This window comes from Episyrphus balteatus, chromosome 1 (genome assembly GCF_945859705.1).
Source record: "Episyrphus balteatus chromosome 1, idEpiBalt1.1, whole genome shotgun sequence".
Taxonomy (NCBI): Eukaryota; Metazoa; Arthropoda; class Insecta; order Diptera; family Syrphidae; genus Episyrphus; species Episyrphus balteatus.
In genome coordinates this window covers 68,729,369-68,743,398 of record NC_079134.1, presented here as the reverse complement: position 1 = coordinate 68,743,398, position 14,030 = coordinate 68,729,369, and the positions used below count along the sequence as shown (strand labels likewise).

The following is a 14,030-nucleotide window of genomic DNA, read 5'->3' as shown; positions in this document are numbered from 1 at the left end:
ATATTCTCCGAAACGGCTTATTCGATTTCAACGAAACTTTTTTTGAAGAAGCACTTATATAACTCAAATATAGGCCAAAAATAAAATTTCAAAAAAAAATAATTTTTGGATTTTTAAAAAAATTTTGAAATTTTTTTTTGAAAAATAAAATTTTCGAAAACGGGACATTGTATTTTTTTGAAATTTTGTTTTTAGATGTGGATTGGTGATTTCTACAAAATGGCATACCAATTTTAATTTAAACATTTTTTTTAAAGAAAATCTGTTCCTTCTGCCTTCATTTTTTTTCAAAGTACAAAATCTCGGCAGTGCGCAAGCATGCGCAGCTAAATATTTTTATTTTGGATCAACAATTGATTGGTGCACATACCCTATTCGGCTTAATGCATGGACCCGAATGGATTTTTTACGGTACCTGCCGTAGGTTGACATCGTTGTTTTGCATGGGTACATTTTGCTCTTCGGCTGAACTCTGAAATTTTCTCTTTGCTTTGCATTGGCGTTGCAATAATAGCTTCAGCATTTTGTGATTGATTGGTAGTAGACGGTTCAATAACATGCGATTGACAATTTACTGCTGTTTTTAATAGACTTTCGTCCAATAATGAAAATCGATCTCCATCTAAGCCTTTTGCTTTACGAGTAATCTCACTGCCATTCGATGATCCACGCACCTTTTCTCCTATCTTTCTCAGCTGGTCAACATGTCTTTTCCAGCGCCTATTGTCGTCCAACTTGATGTTATAGTGTAGATCACGCAAGATAGTTTCCACAGTTCCAAACTGCCACTTCATGTTCGACATATAGAGGCATATGCATAAAAAAAAGTAATTACTAGTAGTAAAAGGTGTATAGTAAATACTAGTACTACTAGTAGAACTGAAACTAATAGTATTTACTACATTCGGTATGCATAAACCTTAGTTTCTACTAGCTAGTATAAACTAGTAGTAAATACTGGATTCATCCCAGTAAATACTACTATTTCATCTGAAATTAATAGTATATACTAGATACCTATGTACATAAATGCTGTTGCTTTTTTTGTTCTGTATTTTTAACGTTCTATAATTTTCTTCTTTTGTAACCAATCTTTTGTATACAATTTGTTGATAATAACAACTGGTGTTTGAGGCGATAAAGGAGTTTGATACGCTTAGGACAAATGCCGAAAAAGCATTTTAATTTTAGAACATATAATTTACTTCACTATTTCAAATCTACTTTGCTATTTTTACTTTGCATTACTTTGACTTTTTTAATCATAATTGTATACTTTTTTTTTCGTTTAATTTTCAACTTGAGAAAATTTATTTTCATTATTCAATAAAAAAATCAAATATACCTACAACATCGAGTGAATATACTTAAAATTAATTTTCAACACAATTTAAGAGTTTAAAAGTGAGTGTTAAAAAATTGCAAAAGTAGAAAGTTCAACAACCTTAGAGTTTGTTAAAATACTAGAAAAGTATGCCGTACTTATTAACAAATCTCAACAGCCTCATATAAAAAAGGCAAAGGCGGAAGCCTTAAAATTTTTTATTCCTGAGTTTCAAGCCAAGACTGGTATTTTAATAACAGAAGACCAACTAAAGAAGAGGATAAATAACATTTAACATAAGAAGGTTTTACTAGTAAGTGTTCAAGTTGGTATTTAGAAACTTGAAAAATTACCAGTAAATACTAGAAAGTAAAAGTTCGTACTAGTTTCTTATGCATACCAAAACCAGTATTTACTATAAAAATTCATCCAAAACTAGTAAATACTATTCTTCTAGTAAATACTACCTTTCCAGCATTTACTATGTTTTTTATGCATATGGAAAGTAATAAATACTATTAAAATTTACTAGTAAAAGCATATGCTACCTTTTATGCATACGGCTCATAATCTCGTGTTGCTGCCCTTTCTCCCACAGCGAAAATTTTGTTAGGGAGTTTGCGATCTGTCGTAACATTGTTTGGCAGAAGAAAGTCCAGCTTTGACTGTATTGACGACCTAGCATCAGCATCGACGGAGATTTGCCTGTGATTGGATGAATCATTCGCCTGTAAGCAAATAAAATGGTATTGAAATAATTGTTTATAGAATGTGGACTACAATTTGCTGTTTTAATATTATATTTGACTGTTTGAATGAATCGCTCTACAAGCCCATTTGTAGCTGGGTAATATGGAACCCCTTGCTTATGAACGATACCATTTCGTTTCAAAAACAATTGAAATTCATTTGAATTGAATTGGGTCCCATTATCACTCACAAAAATCTTTGGAGTCCCAAAAGCAGCAAACATTTTTTCACAAATTTGAATTGTAGTACGTGTGGTTATGTTTGGTGTGATGTGGACTTCCGGCCATTTGCTGAATGCGTCCACAAGTACGAACAAAATACATGAACGGCCCTGCGAAGTCAGCATGAACCCTTTCAAATACATTCCTCGCTGCCACCCAACATATGAGGGGAAAAAATTTGGGAGATAGCTTTATTGTCTGTCACCAAGGTAAATTTATTTCTATACAGGTATTGGTAAAATTTTCCTACCCCGAATATAATAGCATACTCTTCTTTATCTACCTGACCAAGGTAAATTATTTCTATACAGGTATTGGTAAAATTGTCTTACCCCGAATATAATACCTGTACAGCTGCTGCATTTGGTTTAATGTTTGCGAAGCAAATTGCAGAGACCTCTCCGAACCATCTCTATTCGCGTGACTCAAAAACAGCGTCAATTCCCACCGGGCTAGCATCCACCGCAAGAATTACTGGGAGCTTAGGGTCGTAAAATGCCAAAACCGTGTCCGACTGCATTTGCTTCTTAACCTCTAAAAGGCCACGTTGTTCTGGACTAACCTATTTAAAGGATAAAGAATGTTACTTAATGTTTTTATAAAGCGAACATAATAATTTATAAGTTCAAGGAAGGCTCGAGCTTCATATTTTGTGGTTGGCTGTTTAAACTGTTGTATAGCATCGATTTTGCTAGGCATTCTGTAGATGCAATTTTTGTCGATGACATAATTACAATATTCGATGCAATCTTTTTTCATTCCTTTGTTTTATTCCAGTTGAACCTCATATTATGGCAATAAAGCGTTGCCATATGACAGGAGCACACGCGTTTTCATACATCATGCGTGTGGGCTGGAAGAGACCTTTGTGCGTGTTTAAAGTTAAAATGTGCCTGTCTTCTGGATGTATTTCCAATTGAAAATAAGTTGTCGACAAATCTATTTTTGTGAACTTTGTTCCACCAGCCATTTTAATAAACAATTCTTCTATTGTAGGCTTGGCAGCGGGTGCACATCAACCATCAATGCTGGATTCACCGTGACCTTGTAGTAGCCGCAAATACGAACGGCACCATTTTTTTCAAGGGACCACGACAGTCGGATTGCCCCATTCGCTTTGGTCAACCTTGACCAACAAACCTTCAGCTACTTGACTTTCAAGTTAACGCCACTACATGCCATAGTGGGAAGGCTATTCTCCTCGCCTTAATAAATCTTGGAGTCGAATTCGGTTTTAAATATAGACGAGCTTGAAACCCCGTAATCTTCCCGGTAGATGGTGCAAATAAATTAAGAAATTTACCTACCAATTAACCATCACCTTTGGGTCATAACCATCCGCTTTCTCTCCTTGAGAGAACGCAATTCTGCTCTCAAGCGTTTAAGTTGTTGTTTATTTGTGCTCTACCTTTGAAACTTTTTTACTTAATATTTACTAATTGTTATTAATTAAAGTGTTAAGAATATAAAGCTGTTAGCTTTCTTTATCATTTGCATTTTTGGATGTCCTTTTGATTTTGTGCAATTAACTAGTGTTTTGTTTTCACGAAATAATTGTATTGTTCTTGGAGTGAATTAATTTGTTTGACATTTTATAACAATAACTCAGTCTCTCATTTTATTATTATTTCGAGTGAATTAATTAATTTTACTTAAGTAAAACTCTGCATCGGATTTTATTGCATACTTTTAGGTGTTCACAATACAGACCCATACCAAAAATTGAAGTATATAAACAGGCAAATTTATTAATTTCAATCAGTGTTGACACTTTGCGTTTTTAACTAATTTTTTCCACCTTGGCTTGTCTAGTGTGCTTAAAAGATTTACTACCTAATGAAAAAACAATTTTGCGCAGTGGTATTTGTAAATACACTATTCATGTAAGTTGTGGTAAAATTGACTCTAAAACATTTGATAAAATTAAAATATATCTAATTTTTACTATTTTTGTGATAAATGTAATGTTGAGAATATGATATCACTTTGCTCAAAAGTTGAAGAAAATAGTCTTAAATTAACTGAAATTCAAAATTCCTTTAGTGATACAAAAGCATTGGTTGCTGGTTTAGTTAAGGAATCCCCATGACGAGAAGCAACCAAAGAAAAGCTGAGCAGTCATCAGAAGCAATAAATAAAAAGCTTCACCTTACGGAAAAGACGGTGATTAAAGAAACTTCCTAAAACCTACCTATCACCAAGCACTCTACTTCAATGGAAATTTATGCAAACAAAAAACCATTGGTGACAAAAGTAAAAATTCTTCGGAATCCATGGATATGGAAGTAGAAAATGTTTCCCAATCGACTCATTTAAACGAAATTCTTAATCCTAGTCCTAATATAAGTGTAAATAATTCAGGTCCAACTGAGTTACAATAAAAACCTTCCAACCAAACCCTGCAATTTAAAGCTATACCTCCACCTTAAGTGTTATTTTTAACTCGTTTGGAATCTTCAACTACTGTTAGTGATGTCTTGTCTTATATTCAAAAAACCTCAGGTCATGACAACATAGTCGGAATTAACATATTTAAAAATGAATTTCAAAGTGTAAGAGAGATCTCCTCATTTAAACTAACTGTACCTTACTATATATTCAACATTTTAATAAACCCTAAGTTTTGGACTGAACATGTTTTTGTGCGCGAGTTTGAACATCGCCCCCGCAGACCCCTAAAACTTGCGCAACTAAATGAAGCTGTGGTCAATAATTTAGTTCATCCAAAAAACGATTAAATTACCATAATACTTTAAATTTATTTTACCATAACACTAGTGGAATGAAGTCGAAACTTAATGATTTATATAAAAAATCTTTTTGTACTGACTACGATGTAATTGTTTTATCTGAAACGTGGCTAAATGATTCTGTTTTTGATAGTGAAATACTGTGCAGTGACTTTAATGTTTATCGTTGTGATAGAAATTCATGTAATAGTTGCTCGTCTATTGGAAATGGAGTCCTAATTGCTATTCGTTCCTCATTTCATTCTAATTGTATTAGCATTGAAAACACTAGTTCTATCGAATTTGTATGTGTTGAAGCTATAATTATGAAACGCCAATTTATTTTCACATGTTCGTATATCCCTCCCCTTTCTCAAAAATCTGTTCATGAACTTCACTCCTATGCTATATTTCGTGCGAATGAGAAACTTCCTACAGCCAATAGTTTTATTCTTGGCGATTTTAACTTAACAAATGTTAATTGGATGTCCGATCCAGAAGGAGGATCCTTCATGTCACCTCTTTTTCCTATGGATTTAAGAGAAATTGCTTCGGAAACTGAGAGTTTCTTTACCGATGAATGTGCCAGTATTGGGTGTTACCAGATAAATAATGTCGTCAACTCGAAAGGTAAAATTTTGGACTTAATCTTTACGGATGTACCCGAACTTGCTTCAATTTCTGCAGCTGATAATTTTTTGTTTGAAAATTCTGTTCATCATTCTGCTGTTGACAGCCAATTCAGTCGATGAGCCATCAAAATCAAATTTTTGTGTTGCACGAATTCCCGATTTTAAAAAAATTGATTGCATCCGATTTAAAATCCTTGTGGAAAATCACAACTGGACAAGTTTTTGTGGAGAAACTGATATTGAGCGCTGTTGTACTAATATTTTATTCAATTTTAAAAAACTTTTTGTCTCTTTGTGTTCCATTTAAAAAATGTCTGTCCGAAACGTTGAGTCCAAAATAAAGAAATTAAAAAACTGCGAAATAATAAAACCAAACTTTATAGAAAATACTTACAATCGAAATCAGCCGTGGACTATACTGAGTACTCTTCAGTAAGGAGAAAACTTCATGCTAAAACAAAATCGTGTTACCAAGAATACATAATTAATGTGAAAAATTAAATATTGGTTGACCCAAACAAATTTTGGCAATTTGTCAACGTTAAAAGAAAGGCAAACCATTTTCCAGCTGTGATGACCTAGAAAGACTGTTCTTCTAATGATCCTGCAACTATATGTGATATGTTTTCAAACTTCTTCCAAAGCGTTTATAAGAAACATAACAACTGTGGTAATACGTGAAAATAACTGCAATACCTGTGATAATACCTACAATAACACCTGTGATAAAAACTGTGATATAAGAGAAATTTATTTAAAGTCCATATCAACCTTTTTTCAACTTGACGTTGCTAAACCAGAAATTAACGAAATCGAACTAATAAACCATGTCTCTGAACTAAAAGATTCATTATCATTCGGTCCAGATGAATGTTTTAGCTCGTCCACTGGGTCATCTGTTTAACTTGTCTATCCGCACGGGTATTTTTCCAAGCCTCTGGAAGACTTCAACTATTTTACCACTCTTTAAAAACGCAAATAATTGTAACATTTCAAATTACAGATTTCCAAGCTGTCATTCATACCAAAGTTATTTGAAAAGATTATCTTAAGTACTATTGAGAAAAAATACAAAAATGTTATCTCGCCACATCAATACGGTTTCATGAAGGGTAAATCAACTGCAACAAACCTGATGGAGTTTTGCTCAGATGTTATTGTAAAATCAAAATGGTTATCAAACTGATGTTGCATACTTGGATTTTTCGAAAGCGTTTGATCGTGTCAATCATGATTTTCTTTTGAAAAAACTGCAGATTATTGGACTGCCTCCTTGGTTTTTAGTTTGGCTGGAGTCGTACCTATGTTCAAGAACACAAAATGTTAAAAACAAAACATCAAAAAAGATAATTGTGCATTCCGGTGTTCCCCAAGGAAGCCACATTGGACCATTTCTGTTTGTATTGTTTATAAATGACTTACATAACACCGTAAAATTCTCGGTCCTTCTCTTGTTTTCCGATGATGCTAAGCTTCGCCTATCGTACAAAAATAATAACGAATCTGAACTGTTACAAAGAGATTTAATTTATGTTTCCAATTGGTGTAGTTTTAATGATATGGAACTAAATGTATCTAAGTGTATGACTTTTACTCGTAAACGGTTACCATTCTTAAATGTTTATATGTTGTGTAATCAACCTCTTGAAAGAGTTGATAGTTTCTGTGATCTTGGCACTGGAATTGGACCAAAAACATATTGATCACGTAATACATAAAGTTAATGCAGGTTAGGGTTTGTGTGCCGTTTTTCAAAAGAATTTCGAGACCCATACATGTTAAAAACCTTATACTGTTCTCTTGTGCTGTCAAGTATAGAATATTTGCAGCTGTGTTTGGAGCCCATGTTACCAATCTAATATCAACCTTCGACATCTACCATGGAATAATAGCAAAAATCTACCACCTTATAACCAACACCTAGCCTAAATTAATTTGCCATCAGAAGAACTGTTACAAAAATTTTATTTGTCTATGATGTTTTAATGGGAACGAACGATTCAAAGTATCTGTTGTCGCAACTCAACATAAATTGGTATTTTATTAAATCTGTTAAATATTATATTAAAATTTTTTTACACTATTACAAAAATTGTTTAAACTTACATGAAAATATTATTTTGTTACATTTATTAGTTGACAGATAAATTAATAGTTATTAACTTTTGAATTTTCTAAAATAAAAATATAAATTATTGACATTTAATAAATAAAAGTTAAAATGAAAAATAAAAACATACATCACAGCACTTTAGAAAAACTAAATGAAAAACAATTTGAATTTAAATTTGAATTATAACAGAAAATTACACCGCTCTAAATGCCAAAGAATAACTTGCTATTTTTTTGTCTCTATTTTCTTGAGTATTCATTGTTATCTCTATATTTTGTTGTATACGTAGACTTTCAAGTGTGTATCTCTTATTTGTTCTCTTTTCCTTGTCCATTACTGTTGTATTATCGAAGTCTGCAGAATGGCCAGTTTCTATTATATGTTGTGATAACCCAGTAGCAAAGATTATAGAATACAAAGATATCGCATCCCATAGAAGTTATCGAAACCAAAAATTTGAAGTGTCGTATGTGATCAACATGTTGCTAGCTGCAAAATGTTGCGAGAGCGAGGGAATTCCTTAAAAAAATGGAATCTCTTTCGTTTTATTTCTTCTGTTTTTTTTATTTTGTTTTGCTTTTTACGGCAAATGTGCCGATGACGATCACTGTGGTGGAGTTTCTTCCTTTTTGCGAGTTCGTCTACCCAGATCTTCCCTCTTGTGAAAGGATTTTTTGCATTCCCGTTTTTTCCTTTTTTTAGATTATTTTTTTTATATAAAGACTAACAATTTAATATTTTGTAGAATATTTTTTAGCCGAGAGGGTAGGTTTTGTTTTTATTTTATTGCACAGATGCATTGCTTTCAGGTGTAAACACATAGACTAGCCCAAAAATTAAAGTAACAAAAAAACTGTGATTTTTTAGTCATTTTCGATAGGCTGTATTTCAGTAAAAAATTATCGTAGGTATTATGACAAAACAAAAACATGTGAAGGCTATATTCTTCTTGTTTTAGGATTTTAGTACCTACCAAATGTTTTATTTCAAAAGGTAAAATAGCTAAATCATAGGAACTGTTTAAAAACCAAAATTTTTCAATTTTTTTTGTTTTTATTTTTTTCTAAGAAAGTGGGAAAATTTTTGTTTATAAAATGATTTATTACTATTACAGGTAAAATAGGCTTTAAAAAAAAATTGTTACTCTCATGAAACTTGGCAAAACGTCAGACACTTTTTTTAAATTGTTATGTTTCAGAAAGCTTCTTAGCTATCTTAACCAATTTTTGAAGACATTTTAAGACATATTTTATAATAATATTGCAACGAAAGTTATAATTATAGAATTCTCACTGTTTGCAAAAGGTGTGATCAGTGAGATAGGCTAAGACGAACAGTGAGACGGACGAATAAAACAGAAACAAATCTCCCAAAACGTCAAATAAGTAAGTAAACTTATATTACTATGTTGTTTTAACCCATTTCTTCAAAAAAGTTACAAGAAAACAGAAAAAATTAACAAAAGGAAAAACACTACAAAATCAAACTGAAACCTTTTTCAATTCATAGATTTCTGTAAATGTACATATGTCTCACATAGCTTAATCATTTTAAGTGCTCAAAAACCAAAATTTTACAATTTTTTTATTTTATTTTTCTCTTAGAAATTGGGGTTTGTTTTCTGATAAAATGATGATTAATTTTACAAATGCTATTTATTTAGCTTCAAGATGCTTTTTGTTTTAAAAAATTCCAAAAAAAAAAAAAAAAATTTAAAAAATAAAATTTTTTTGAATTTTTTTCTGTTGAAAAGTTTAAGAGAAAAAAAAATTATTTTTTGAAATTTTTTTTTTTTTTTTGGAATTTTGTTTTGTTTTAAATTCAAGCTTTTTCTGGAGCAAAAATGTGGAAAAAGCTAGGAAAAACAATTTTTTTTCTCATTACAAAATGAGAAAAGAAAATTGAGCTTTTCAGAGCAAAAAACGTGATCCTTTAATTTTTTCAAAAATTCGATCGAGTGAAACAAAAAAACGACTGGCTGGATTAATTTGATTTTTTGTAGGGTTTTTGTGGACATATTAAACTGTAAAAGGCACACTTAACATTAGTGGTTTCCTCAATATTTTCGATCAAGCGCTCGATTTTCCAAAAAACCACAAAAAGCCCTTTTTTTGTTGCATTTTCAAATTCATGTGAAAATAAGAAAACATTTTTTTTTTGGAAAAGCAATGGCTAGCCGTTAAGGAGAATTCATTCAAGTTCTTGAAACTCACCTTTAACTTTCTGTGCGATCATTGGTTGCTGAGATATCGATAATCAAACACAAAGGATCCTTTTCCATTTGAAGACCGATATCTCGGCGAGAAGTGGACGTATCGAGGTGTTCAAAAAACCAAATTAAAGCTAAATGAACAAAGTATCCGATCCTTATAGTGGTTAAGTTAAAAAAAATTTTCCACGCCCGTAGACCAAAAAAAAAAACTAAAAAAATTTTGAAAATTTTTTTGTTGCTGGTTTTTCTACGATTACTCAAAAACCGCAGAGGTTAAACATTTTTAAAGTTCTAATCCAAAAAAAAGACACTTGGAGCTACAATTTCCTTCTTTATCGATTTCTTGTAGACCATTTCTTTCGAAGTTACGGCCTGTTGAAATTTGCCCAAAAATTTGGAATTTTCTTTTAATCCCTTAATTTTTTCCAGTAGTGTACTTAAGAAAAACTATTCAAAGAAGAGATAAAAACGACATTTTTGACGTTTTTACTGAATAGAATATTTTTATACTTTGAGCATTTAAAGGGATTGAACATGTAAAGGAGAAAAGAAGGTACTTTATTTTTCGGCACAATGGTCACAAAAATTTAATACAGCTAAAATTGAATACTTCCAAAATCTAGTGTTTTTGGTCTTGTGACTAGTGAATTGAACAAGGCAATCGAATTTTTCTGCCTTGTTCGATTTCACTAGTCAAAAAGTTTTTGTTATAGAAATCAATGCATATTTTTCTAATGTTTTTTTTGCGCTGGGCTCGAATCCGAAGTCCGAAATCCGAAAAATGTTTTTTTTTTGTTTTTTTTTTTTCAACTTTTCTCAATATTTTCTAAAACAAAAGTTTAATTTTTCCACACAATCTTAAATTAAAGGTTTTTATCTAAATGACTGCATTCCAAACTTTTATAAGGTAGGTATAGAATTTTTCTCAATATTTTTGAGGCTATATATAAAAATGGTTGGAGTAAAAGTTGTACACTTTTACAATCTACCTACAACTTTTGCATTTTACTTTTTTCGATAGGAGGTCTACTTTTGACAGAAATCGTAAAAAAACACGATTTTTGACACCCACCGCACTTTTTGGCCCACCCACCCTCTTTTCCCAAATTTTTTTGTGGGCAGTTTATTTTTCCCCTTTTATACATATTCCATTTATCCTAAATTTTCCAACCACCCATGTGCTGCTAATAATTTTTTTTTTCAATATTTACTACTACTTTCACAAAAAAATCAAAGAAAAATTTCCATTTTGGTACCTACCAACGTACATTAAATAATTTTTGATACCTTTCCTACCCTTACCACCCACACTTAAAAACTTTTTAATACCTTTCCTACCCATACCATCCGCGCTAAATACTTTTTTAAATCTTTCCTACCCTTACGATCCGCACTAAATAACTCCTTCAATACCTTTTCTTCCCTTCCAAAGTAAATATACCGTAACATGGGGTTACTTTGCTCCGTTTTTTGCACTATTTTTAGAAAACATCTTAAAAATGGTAGAGACATTTTTGTATCTATTTGTTTTTTTCTTTTAATTCATTGATAAGACATGAAATAATGCATTAATTCTAAAAAAAACATTCAAATAGCAGTAAAAATATTTTGTTTTTTAAGTTGAAAAGTGGGGCAAAGTAGTCCAAGGGACGGGGTTACTTTGCTCCACCTGAAGTTTTTAACTATACTGCCTGTATTTAAAGAGCTGGAGCAAAGTGATTATTGTATTTTAATAGCCCTGGATCAAAGCTTCAAATCTGTCAGAAAAAAAATTTGTAGGTACACACACAACTCTTTTTTTTTACAAAAAACAAAACAGCCTCTTTTATTTCATTAATTGATTGTAAATAAATACGAATTTAAAGAAAAAAAACAGAAAACTTCATTAATTTAACCAAAATAAGTTTAAAATAAACATGAATAACAATTTTGAAACGAAAAAATAGTTCACTTTTAAAAACAATAAAAACATACATAGAATTAAAAACACATTTAATTATAAAAATAAATTGCTCCTGGGGCAAAGTAACCCCAAAACAAACAAAAAACTGCTTAGTCACATAAAAAAAATGCAATAATTATTATTTATTAATTAAACAAACAAATGACAAGCGCAGAGTAATAACAAAATAATATCATAACTAGAATATTTGCTCTTACTTTGTAAATTATCACACAACTGGTTTTACACACCAAATTTTTCACCACAAAAAAAAACACGAATTTCCTACCTCAAATTCAAAGGTCAACTGCTTCTTAAAAACTGCCGTCAGGCGGTCCGTTGCAACTCGTGGCAGATTTATATATGTGTGTGTGTATATTACAGTAGCTTCGATATAGAGAATCTAACATTTCTGAGCGTGAATCAAGAAACTAACTTTTTTCGTCAGTGGAGCAAAGTTACCCCCGCCGGGGCAAAGTAACCCCATGTTACGGTACCAAAGCTCACAACAAACCAAGAAAATATGTATACCTATTTCAACAAAAAAATACAAATTGCAATTCCAAGGAAGATTGCCGTAGCAAACGGAAAAAAAAATACCTACGTATTATGTGTGTACACCTGAAAGCGATGCGCCTGTGCATCACGATCATACAGAAAGAGAAAACAAAATTGTAAATTAAAATCAAAACAGAAAACTACCCTCGACTTTTGTAAAAAGTCTTCAACGCAAAGTTTACAAAAAAAAATCAAAACAAGGGAAAAAACTACAAAATAAATAAAATCCTTAGAATAGGAAATACTTCAGCAGAAGAACAGAAAAAAGACAAAAAAATACCATCACCTCTGCCACAAGGAGCATTCGCTTCATAAAAGAACACATAAGAACAAAAAAAGAAATAAACCTTAGAAGGTCAAACGTCAAAGTAATTTTTTTAAGAGATTCCAATTTTTTAAGGAATTCCGCTCTCTCTCGCAACATTTTCCTACTAGCAACATGTTGTGGTACGCCATATCACGTACCAGTACCACCCGAAAAATTTGGGGTTCCGATAATTTGTATGGGATGCGACATCTTTGTATTTTATAATCTTTGCCAGTAGATTCTCTTTTGTTCAGAATATCCGCTTTGTGTTCGATTAGTCTCGTCTCCAATGATCTCTTTGTTGACCCAATGAAGATCAGATTGCACGACTCCCCCTCCTTGCCGCTGCACCCAATTTTATAAATTATGTCATGTTGTTGTTCTTTTTCTATTTTGCTTTTTGTGTTGGTGAATAATTGTTTTATTGTTGTGTTTGATTTGTGAGCGAATGTCACATTGGGCGCATTCACAAACCTAGGTGCTACGTAGCGACTCGTTCTGATTGGCTGAAAATAGCTAAGAAATTAGTTGAAATTTCCCCTCCGACGTAGGTGAAAAATTTTCAGCTTCAAAGCTAGCTGACATTTCTCAGTCAGCTGTTTGATGGAAACAAATTCTATTTGAATTTTAAATTTGGTGGAATTGATGAAAAAAGCATATAAAATAAAATTAATTGTGTAGTATGTGAATATAAATCAGGAAATTGAGGAATTTCAAAGAAAAAAAGCCATTTAAACCACTCAAAACACATTTTTTTTATTGCATCTGTCACCTAGCTTTGTAGTGCAAATTCGCATTCCAAAAGCTAGTTGAAACTCGACTACGTAGCACCTAGGTTTGTGAATGCGCCCATTCTCTTTATTTATTATTTTATTTAAGTTTCTCTTGTCCGTTAAGTTTGGAATGTATGAAATACCATAGTATCGCATAGTGTTGCCAACGTCTGGATTTTGTTGAGAATTTTTATTTTGATTAGTTTTATTTATGTTTTTGTTAATTAGATTATTTATTAAGTAGTTTGGAAAATTGTTCATGTGTAGTATTGTTTTTATTGTTTTTATATTTTCTGTTATAATTCAAATTTAAATTCAAATTGTTTTTCATTTAGTTTTTCGTAATTGCTGTGATGTATGTTTTTATTTTTTATTTTAACTTTTATTTATTAAATGTCAATGATTTATATTTTTATTTTAGAATATTCAAAAGTTTTTAATTATTAATTATCTGTCAACTAATAAATGT

At 31.4% G+C, this 14,030-nt stretch overlaps 1 protein-coding gene across 1 annotated transcript in view; it reads right to left on the bottom strand.

Moving 5' to 3' along the window:
- Positions 1–225: 225 nt before the first annotated feature.
- Positions 226–14,030, bottom strand: part of LOC129907618 (ATP-binding cassette subfamily G member 4) — a 217,799-nt gene continuing 203,994 nt past the window's right edge. Inside the window, exons 10-11 of the transcript XR_008771092.1 lie at positions 1,873–2,052; positions 226–788 (exon numbers count right to left, since the gene is read on the bottom strand). The gene's annotated coding sequence lies outside the window, so the exon portion shown is untranslated. The remainder of the gene's footprint in view (positions 789–1,872; positions 2,053–14,030) is intronic.